Below are 10,338 nucleotides of genomic sequence, written 5' to 3'. Positions count from 1 at the left end.
CCCGGAACTCCAGGTTCTGCTGCTTCTCATGATCTGCCCCCGCCTGCCCCCAGCCTCAGCCTGGGAAGCGGCCCCCCTGTGGAGTCTTCACACAACCTTGCACTCCGTGCGTGCTCACACAACACTCTATATAGAAAACAAGTCAGACTGTGACAAATGCAGAAATAGACGTGTGAAATCGTTCTAGGAGCAAAGAAGAGAGAGAGTTGAAACTCTTTGGGGGAAAGGGTGAGGGTCGGTTTGGGAGTGGCCTCATCATGGAAGGGATGAGTTTGGCATTGAGTATGAGTGATGTTTCAGGCAGAGGGAGGGATGTGAGTCAAAGCTGAGAGACACAAAGGAGCCTGGTGTGCTTGAGTGATGAGGGGCTAACTCTTCAGCTAGGACCGAGTCAGGGCTGCTGCGGGGGAGGATTGGGCTGCCAGTCGAGCAGGTTGGAGAGAGGCCACTGAGGAGAGAGGGCCTTGAGTGCATATTCAGGGTCAGGACGGTGTCGTGCAGGCCGTGGGGAAGCGTGGGGCCATGGAGCAGCAGACTCTCCTGCAGGGAGTAGCAGGTGTCATCAGGGCTTCCTGGGAGCCCCGAGAGCTCTCCCGGCTTCCCCAGCCCTCCCGTACCAGGCCCAGGAGAGGGCAGGGCCTAGATTCAGGACCTTCATAGGCTGACCCTGGGCTGCCCAAATATACATTGGGAATAGAAGGATGAGAAGGTACAGAGAATGTCACAATTCAGGGAGGGAGATGAAATCAGCTTAGAGTTTTAAAGGAAAATCAAAAGGAAAAAAGCATTTGCCAATAATCCAGTCAATGCCAATCAATCAACGGGTTGCACCACATCTGGCCCTCTTGCCCTACGTGTGATGAGGTGCTACTGTCCCCAGCAGAGCAGAAGGACAGGAGAATGTGGGCTCAGAAGCCAGCTGGGCCTTACAGACTCCGACCTCTCTGAGTCATATTTTCCTCAAAAGGGAAATAATTACTCTCCAAGGGCTATCATGAAGATGAAAGAATATGGTGCATGTAAAACACTTGGTATGGGCTTGTCACACAGTAAGTGCTCGATATATGTTTACTGTGGCCATTATCAAGGGAAGGAAGACACGTAAAGGAGGAAAGGTGGGGAGTTTGGGGGTGCTGGGGGAGAGATAGGAAAGAAAATAAGAAGGAAAAGGAGGGGGGGAGTAAGGGAACATGCCATCAGTCTGTATCCCCAGACACACCCAGCCATGCCAGCCTGGCCCGGTCTAATCCCCAAGTGGCCATTAAGACCACTCACGCATTCCCCCTGCATCCTTCTGCCACATCTGTCAGATGTGGCCCTGGATGCCAGCAAGAACAGCTGTCCCCAGACGTGCCCAGCTGCAAAATGAGGACCCAGTGGTGTTGTGAAGGACACAGAGGCCTTGGAGGGGTGGCCAAGAGGACAGTTCTGTCAGGAGGCAACCACACCACTGCGATCACTGCGCTGCACCTCAGTCTCCCCAGTGGTAAAGCAGAAGCTAGGAGATGACGTGGCATTTCGTATCAAGGGATGTCAATCCCATGATGTGTCCGCAGCCAGAGACCTTGGCCCCTACATCTTGTCCTGGAAGGTATAGGTATGACCCTGCCCTCCTGGGTCCTGGGAACTGTCTTGCCATTTTGCCGGATAGCCCTTCTAGTTTGTGTGGGAGAATCTCATCAGACAAAACGATTCTCAGATTAGAATGTCAGCTCTGTCTTAGGATTTTTTTTTTTTTTTTTTTTTGGTAGATTGGGGCTCACAGAGAGAGGCGGTGACTTCCCTAAGGATGAATAGGGAGGTGAGTTTTGTTGTGTTTTAGACCTAGGATAAGGCCTAAGTGCCACAGTAGGGGTCTCTGAGAGTGGTATCTTAACAGGGACCAAGTTCATCGGGGAGCAGTAGAGCAGATAAATGTAGTATCTTGGTTCGAATCCTCTCCATGGCTGACTCTTTCTGTGACCTTAACCAAATCCCTATCCTCCCCAACTCTCAAGTTCTCCATTTGTAAGATGAGAATAAGAATGTGGTAAAGAACTTGAGCTATGGAATCAAACGGCCTAGGGTTGAGTCTTCAGTACTTACCTGCTGTGTGACCTAAAGGAGCTTATTCTCTGGGCCTCAATTTCCTCACCTGGAAATGAGGATGATAAGAGGGCTCACCTCATGGGGTGAGTTTAAATGAAGTGATGCACGTACAAGGCCTGGTACTCAATAAATGGTAGCCATTCATTATTACTGGTGCTGACGTTGTTAGCAGAATCCCTTGGTGCCCAAAATGTATTTTAATTGCCTGGGCACTGATGACCTGTCTACCAGCCCTTCATTCCAGCTCAAGGACCCTGGCCACAGAGTTCTCTGGCATGAAATGTTCCTTGCCCTGCCCACACTGGATGTGCTAGAATAGGAGCTGGCACTGGGGCAGCCCATCAGAACTGCACAGATTCCTGACTGGGAAAATGCCAGAAAAGCTCTTTCTTGCTGCCACTGCAGAGGCCCAGGTAGAGCCTGATGGTCAGTGTTAAAGCTGGCCCCAATGGGACAGCCAGGCTGGTAGGGGCAGGGGGAGCTGCTGACCAGCCTGTGCCAGGAAGCCGAGGCCAGAGGGATAAAAGGGCAGGAAAGGGTGGGAAGATGGGGCTGGCATTCCATGCTGAGTCATGAAAGAGCTCACACACAGGCAGGAGCATCGGGAGCCTTAGGTATTCCTGGTGCACCTGCCTATACATGACCCCACCCTCTAATGCTTGCGCAGCCCCACTGGGTACTCAGAAACCTCCATCAGGTGTAACTGAGTTATTCTGGAGCCTCAGCACTGCTCACCCTGAGCATCACACCACCTCCAAGGGGCCAAAATGTCCTCATCCCTTTGCCCTTGCCTCAGCTATGGCTCAGGTGTTTGGAAGATGTCGTCAGCCACTGTCCATTGTTCTAGAACATCTCCAAAGACAAGAGCTGCACTGGGGACTTCTACTCAGCCTCTCCCAGGAGCTCTGCACCAGGCGGCGATCTCTTTCTTCCCGTCTTGATTGAAGGGATGTGGTTTCTTTTACTGACGCAGAACCAACAGACTCTAGGCTTAACTGTGTAACTGGTTTCATGTTCTTTTGGCAGTTCCATCACATTTACCATTGATGCCATTCACCCTCTTGAAGAACTGGGGATTCCATACTCCCCACAGCTTCCTACCCACCCTACACTCATTCCCTCTACCCACACTCTCTTGGAAGATCGTAGTTAGAGGGGCTCTAGAGCTCATCTAGTCTCATGCCCTCATTTGTCAGGTTGGAACAAGAGGCCAGAGCGGAAAGGGCACCAAGACCACACTGTAAGTTGTAGCAAACCTGGGGTCAGCATCCAGGTCTCCTAACTCCCCAGCTACCTCATTCCCCATTGCCCCACACTTCCACTCCCCTGCCAAGGGAAAGGGGACTCACAGGAAGCATAGAATCTCTTTCCAGGGCTCCTTCCATATAGAACACAATAGCTACCATTTATTTCCTGCTCACTGTGTGCCACTAGCTGTGCTACTATGTGCCACTGTGCCGTATCTCCCTCCTTGGGGAGGTGTGGCCACTGTGGCAGGTTTATACGTAAGGAAACGAGCTCAGAGACATGAAAGGATTTTCCCAAAGCCACAGTGCTAGTATGTGACTGAGCTGGGATTTAAACGAGAACTTTTTGGGTATTTCTGACCTCTCCCTTTCAAGCCAGTTCTAACAATAAACCCGCACGGAATCTACTTAAAACCCACAACCTGGAGGTTATACTTTCTCCCTCACAATGAGACAGTCTCTGGCTAGTGCCGCACTGTCCACATCTGTGGCAGGCTCCTGCTCTTCCCTGCTAGTGCCTTAGCCCTGCTGTGTACAGTGCCCCTTGGGGCCTAACCCCTCATTGACTTTCACTCTTGAAGGCCTCTACTTGGTCTTCTCCAGATGTTGAAGTCAGAGCAAAGGCCTCTAGAAACCTGGATGGGGAATGGGGGGACGGCGTGTTGGGAGAGGATTATGTGGCAGCGTGAACACTGATGATGCTGTAATTGGCTCCCTCTTTCCAAGCCGAGGTGTCAGCCGGCCCAGGCGCTGGGGCTAATTGTTGCAGGCAGCTAATAACTTGGATTGTATTCACTCTGGCATAAGTTGCCTGCTTCCTTGGAGGAGGCAGGCAAGGCTGGGAAAGGAGTGCGAAGCCTGCTGCTCGCGAAATTCTGGAGAGGTAGGAGTGAAGGGCTGCCACCTGCCCAGCCTCCCCCAGGCCCTGTCTGCAGCATCCCCACCCCAGCCTGGCCCCATCACCTTTCCCCAGACCTCTTTTTCTTCTCTTGAATTATTGGCCCCTCTATCCTCTTCCCCCCATAAACTCACACTCCCCTCCTGAACAGAACTTCAGGGAGAACGGGGCTGGGGAGAGGAAAGACGCTGTCTTGGGAGAAGCTCGAGACTGAAGGAGGCCTGGGTCCAACCCAAACTATTCCACTGACCTGCTACACGACCTGGAGTCAGAAATTCATTCACCATGAACTTGGGCAAGTTTCCTGAGCTCTTTTGCGTCCATTATATCACATGATGAGCAACCGACCTTGAAAGTCATGGAAACAGGGATTGTTCATTCTGTCTAGCATATGGCTCTCCGACTATATATAACTATATATATGACTAATTACCTAACTGTTACCTATAAACCTGTGCTCCACCTCAGCTGAAAAGATAATTGCAGGAGTATTATAGGCAGAGTTCATTATTACTCCCATTTTGCAGTTGAGGAAACTGAGTCTCAGAGAAATGAAGTGACTTGCCCAAGGTCATACAGTTAATAAACGACACGTAGAAAAATCAAACTCAGTTTCCTAAATCTAGAACTCTTTACAGCACACCCCAGTTCACTTGCCTCTGGGCATCCTGGAGAAGGTGAGATTAGAGGGAAACCTCTAATCTCTTTGGGTTGGGGCCAAACTCAGTGTGTTAGCAGACTGAAGAGGGAAACACCTATAAATACAGTTACTCTATTCCTTGATGGTGGGGATGATGGAGAAATTGCTTAATCTACGGCACTGTTAAAAATGAACACCCCATCCGTCACCATATACCCTTTCCCTTAGCTGCTTAAACATTTAGCGGGAGGACTTGGTCTGCGCACAGCCCCCCTCACCAGGGGTGGGGCAAAGAAGTGAGAGGTATTACGGTCACCTGTAGGTCACTCTTGCCCAACAGGCAAGAATAAGAACGGGGAGGGGGAGAAGGAGAAGGAAAAGCAGCAGGTAATATTTATTTAGAGCTTGGCTTGTGCCGTGCACTGTGGTAAATACTATTTTTTCACTGAGATTATCTCATTTAGTAAACTCTTTGTAGCCACTACTGTGAGATAGGTACTTTTACCATCCCCATTTTATAGATGAGATGAGTAAGGCTCAGCAAGGTGAAGTGACTTTCCCATGGTCACATAGCTGCTAAGGAATGGAACAGAAACACGGCTTTACTGGGAGTAGTGGAATCAGATGCTGGGCTCAGAGGCTCTGCTTCAGACATGGTTGGAGAGAAAATAGAAATAAAGGGATGAGAGCTAAGGACAAAGCAGCCCTTTATAGCTCCAACTTCTTACGGAAGAAGGCCTTTCAATTAGTCGTGAAGACAGAGAACAGGGGAAGCAGCTTATCGGCACCAAGAGGCATTTAAATCAGACCCTGGAAGGACTTCCAACAGACATCACTAGAGTGGGGGGCCAGGGGAACGCAGAATCTCATTCTCTGCAGCCCTGCAGTTGGGTGGATCATTTGACTCTCGGAGTCATCTTTAATTAACACCTGGAGGGAAAGAAGGCTTCAGGGAGGGGCCCCGAGGTTGGGCAGGGATCTCTGAGTCCAGCATTCCCAGGCCCCTGTAAACAGGCATTCTCTCCTGCAGGCAAAACATGGAGTAGAGGGCAGGGGGGAGTCCGAGGATGAGGCTCTAGGAGGGGCTTCTTGTGACCTTCCACACCGGTGCCAGCTTCCGCCGCCACCGCCGCCAGTTCCACTTCATGGCAGGCATATTTCAAAGGCCCAGTTCCATTTGCATTTTGAAAACCCCGCTGATGGCCTGAGAAAATTGCATGCTTCCAGTGTTCCTGGGTACCACACTCCCACCTCCTCCTTTGCTCCATTGGGCCTCTGCCTCTGGACCTTCTGTTCCCAGAAGATCCCACATCAAGGGCTGACCAAACCCAGCCCCCACTGGAGATCATCTGGTGGTCCCAGGAGGCCAGGGAGGACTCCAAGGAGGGTGTGGCTGAGGGGCCATAGCTATGACCTGGTAGACAGCATGAAGCTAGGACCCAAATCCACTAAAAATAGTTCCCAGGAAAGTGAGGGCTGTGTCCCCAGGCATGGGCTGAGGGTGACACACGGAGCACATCAATATTGCTCCCTGTGGATTTGTCCGACTGGGAGGAACAGTGAACGAGCCTTGGAGAGCTTTGAGGAGGCTCCTGGAAGCAGCCTTCAAACAAATGGAAAAGCGTAAGCCATTCACCCTCAGAGAAAACCCTTTGCTCTCAGCTGGGCTTGGGAACACACTTTTGTGTCTCCCTTATAAACAGATCTTCTCCTGGTTCTCCTTCCTCCCACCCTCTCCCATGGTGCCACGTTCTCTGCCCTCCCTCTGGGATGTGGCAAGAGAGACTAGACGTTTGCAGGGCCATGCTGAGTCTGTTCCTCTGTGCACATGTGTCAGATTTGGCCTCTGATCTGGGGGCAGTCACACACGTGCTCTCCACTTCTCGGGAAAGGTCTCCTGTCTCTCTCTCCGCTCACAGCTCAGGGAGGCACCCATCACACAGGAGCTGTCCTAAACCCTAATGTCTTCGAGGCCAGATGGGACCACTGGGAGTTCCCTGATAGATTTGGCCAGCCTGGCAGTGGTTCCCATGACGATCTTGAGTACATAGGGAGTGAGTGCCAGGATAGAAACACTGGCTCGGGCCATTCACTTCTGCATAGATGAGCTCTCAGGGCATCCAGAATCATAAACGTCCATGTGTCCAGTTGGCAGCCAGCCACTGGGAACAGCCCCCAGGGGCTGCACACCAGAGAGACAGAGCGGGGATGGAAGGTGAGGAGCAAACAGAAGCTCCACTCAGCCCTTCCATGTTAGAGGTGCTCCCAACTCAGTTTTCCTCTTTTTTTTTTTGCGGTACGCGGGTCTCTCACTGTTGTGGCCTCTCCCGTTGCGGAGCACAGGCTCCGGACGCGCAGGCTCAGCGGCCATGGCTCACGGGCCCAGCTGCTCCGCGGCACGTGGGATCTTCCCAGACCAGGGCACGAACCCGCGTCCCCTGCATCGGCAGGCGGACTCTCAACCACTGCGCCACCAGGGAAGCCCCAGTTTTCCTCTTTTAAAAAGAAAGGCTGCGGCGTGGATTGAGCATCCGTGTGTGGGTATGGGGCCTGGTGTTTCATTTTAGAATTCAACCGTGTTTCTATCTGCCCTGTAAGCTGGGAACTTCCTAGAGACAGGGGTTGCATTTCGACCCCCTCTCCATTTCCTCTGTTCTGCTCTCAGCACACACTGAGGATGTATCGTAAACTCCTGGCTCACCCCTCACACAACAGTAACAATGGCCTCCCTTCGTTCTGGCTTCTATAAGTAAAACCCCTCCATCCGGCTGCTGGGGGCTGTCAACCGGTCCTCTTTCAAGGCATCCCCCTTGGCTCTCCCTGGGTGACACCAATGCTAATGTCCTCTGAGTCTTTCTCTCCTGATGGAGAGAAATGAGCCAGGCAATAATAGCCTTGGCTCCCTGGCCCCTTCTCCTTGTGGCCCGCGAACCAGGGATATAGGCAGAGCGTGTACTAAGGCTGGAGGGATGCCCGGTCCCAGGAGCTGGCATGGCTCTGGGCTCTGGTGCCAGAGAGATGAATGGAGATGGGAGGAAGGGACGGCGCCAGGAACCTGGGCTTGGCAGCTCCCTCCAGAGGAGACCTGAGGATGCCCTCCAGTGTCCAGGAGGCTGGTGACCTGCCAAGGCCGGGCGAACGGGGAGAGGAGCGCGGGCTCGGGGAGAGGTGGGAATCTAGGAAGGTGGGGGGGAGGGGCGGGGGGCGGGGCAGGGGACCCTGTCGGGGCCGTTTGCAGAGGCGGGGACTGACCCACAGGGGTCGCTGCGCCCCTCGCAGTCCCCGCCCGCAGGCTTTGAGAGCCCGGCTATACCACAGCGCGGCTCTCGCAGGGGGTGCGGCGGCCACCGTGGCGCCTGGCGGCGGGCTTTGGAGACAGCAGGGAGCGGCGGAGCGCCAGCCTTCGCCGGCTAATGACTCAAAGCCGGGCGGCGCGGAGGCCGGCGGCGCCAGGGTCTGGGGGGCGGTGTGGCCCCAGAGCCTGCCCTGCACACCCCCACGCCCCGTGGTAGGAGCCCGGACCCAAACAAAGGCGGGCGGCGAATAAAAGGCGGCGGCGGCGCAGCGAGCTCCCGGTGCGCGCTGGGGAGCGAGACACACAGCTGGGTGAGCGCGGTCTGTGCGCTCTGGAGCGGAGCGGGGAACGCCGGCCTCCTGCAGCTCCGAAGAGCTTCTCCCTGCGACTCCCGCGAGGGGACAAGTCCGCACGGCAGGGTGGCCGCAGCCCTCGGCCCCCTACGGCGCGCCTCCCACCCGCGCCCGCGGCTCAGCCAGCTCAGCTTGGCCAGCCGAGGTGAGTGCGACGGCCGCTGGGCGCCATCCGGGTCGGGGCAGGGGGATGCATTGCTCGGAGGAGGGGGGCAAGACCTCCGCGCCGCCCCCACCCCGGCCTGCGCGGCTCTGTATGTGAAGTTCTCCCGCTGTCCAGCCAGCCCGGGATGCGGGCCTCGGACCCTCCGGGAAAGCCCACTGGTGGGGCGCGGAGCCCAGAGCTATAGCCCCCCGCGGCCGAGCTCCCTCCTCACCAACTCCCCGCGGGGCCCGAGCAGCCTGGGTCTGCACCAGCCTGTTTGATGCCCACAAACGGCGAGGCTTCCGACCTCTAGTCCCCTGCTAGTCCCTGCGGATGGATGACTGATTCCGGAAAAGTTGAGCATCAGTCTGAAGCCGCCCGGGATCAGTCTCTCACCCCAGCTGGAGCTCAGGGCGGGGACTGGAAAAGATAACGACCTCCTCTCCATCCACTTTCTACCTTAGCGCACTCATGCTCTCGACTGGACCTTCCCGGAGTGCTGGGGCCCAATTAACCTGGCAACCGGTCCAACCGGGCGCGCGGGAGCTCTGGGGCAGACCGGGTAGGCTCTGGAAGCTGAGCACGAGAGGGTCTCCGGGCCCTGCTGAGAACGCTAGTGAGTGTGGAGATGGGGCGGGCAGCCAGCAGTGGTGGCGCTGAGGGTGTGGGGAAGATTCTCGGCGCGAGTGGCGGCGACTCCTGGGAGCAACCCCGCCACTGGGAGAACTTTTCCAAACTCCCTGGGGGGTCCGCAGCTGGGCTAGGAAGGCGCCTCCTAGGAGGCGTCCTTTCCTCGGCCCCTCTTTGCTCCACAGTTGGCCCCAGGTTCCTCTTGAGACTGGGCGCAGGTGCCCGCCCGTCCACGCCCGGGGTCAGTTCCGCGGACAGCACCTGGAGGCGGCCTTGGAGACTCACAACCCCCGCACACGTGCGCACGGGCCCAAGAGCACACAGACCCACAGTCCATGCACATACTGACACGGGTCCACCCGCAAACCACAGACCCGCAAACAATCCCCACAGATTCATAGTCCACTCACGCGATATACATCCACCCACACTCCACACAATCGGCACATGGCGGGAAGATCCACACGCACGTGAACAAACACAGATCTTCCCACAAGCACCAGCAAGCCGAGCAATATCTTCTCTCAGGTCCTGCTGTCTCTGGACACCTGACTGAGCCTCAGACTTCAGAGCTCACCTCCGGGTGCTCACAGGGATGCCCAGTGACTCACAGAGCTACTCAGGCTCCCTCCTTCAGCCTCAGCCCTCCCCGCCCCCCAACCATACACACACACACACACACCCTTTGAGGGAAGCAGCGGGTCACAAAGAAAACCCTCCCCCCACTCCAGTGCAGACTTGGTCAGGAACCAGGGTATGTGCCAAGTGGAAGGAGTAGCCTGGCCCAGTGGAGGCGGCAAACAGAGCCCCAGCCTTACAGAATCTTGGTATTGGGCTCAGAGTCCATTTTTCTCAGCTCACCGCCCTCATGCCTGCTCCCCTTTCTTACTTCAGACAAAGCTCCTGCAGCCAAGGTCCACATCCGTCTCTCTGCATATTCTTTGCTCGCACTTTCTGTCTCTTTGTTTCCCTGCTCGGTTCCCTCCCCCATGTTTATCTTACACACACACACACACACACACACACACACACACACACACAC

At 55.2% G+C, this 10,338-nt stretch overlaps 1 protein-coding gene across 1 annotated transcript in view; it reads left to right on the top strand.

Annotated features, from left to right (window-relative positions):
- The first annotated feature begins 8,490 nt into the window (after positions 1 to 8,490).
- Positions 8,491 to 10,338, top strand: part of DISP3 (dispatched RND transporter family member 3) — a 50,339-nt gene continuing 48,491 nt past the window's right edge. Inside the window, exon 1 of the mRNA XM_029229404.1 lies at positions 8,491 to 8,666. The gene's annotated coding sequence lies outside the window, so the exon portion shown is untranslated. The remainder of the gene's footprint in view (positions 8,667 to 10,338) is intronic.

The sequence above is a fragment of the Monodon monoceros genome, unplaced genomic scaffold (genome assembly GCF_005190385.1).
Source record: "Monodon monoceros isolate NGI ecotype Baffin Bay Population unplaced genomic scaffold, NGI_Narwhal_1 Super_Scaffold_18, whole genome shotgun sequence".
NCBI classification, from domain to species: Eukaryota; Metazoa; Chordata; class Mammalia; order Artiodactyla; family Monodontidae; genus Monodon; species Monodon monoceros.
This window is presented reverse-complemented; position numbering and strand designations above follow the sequence as displayed.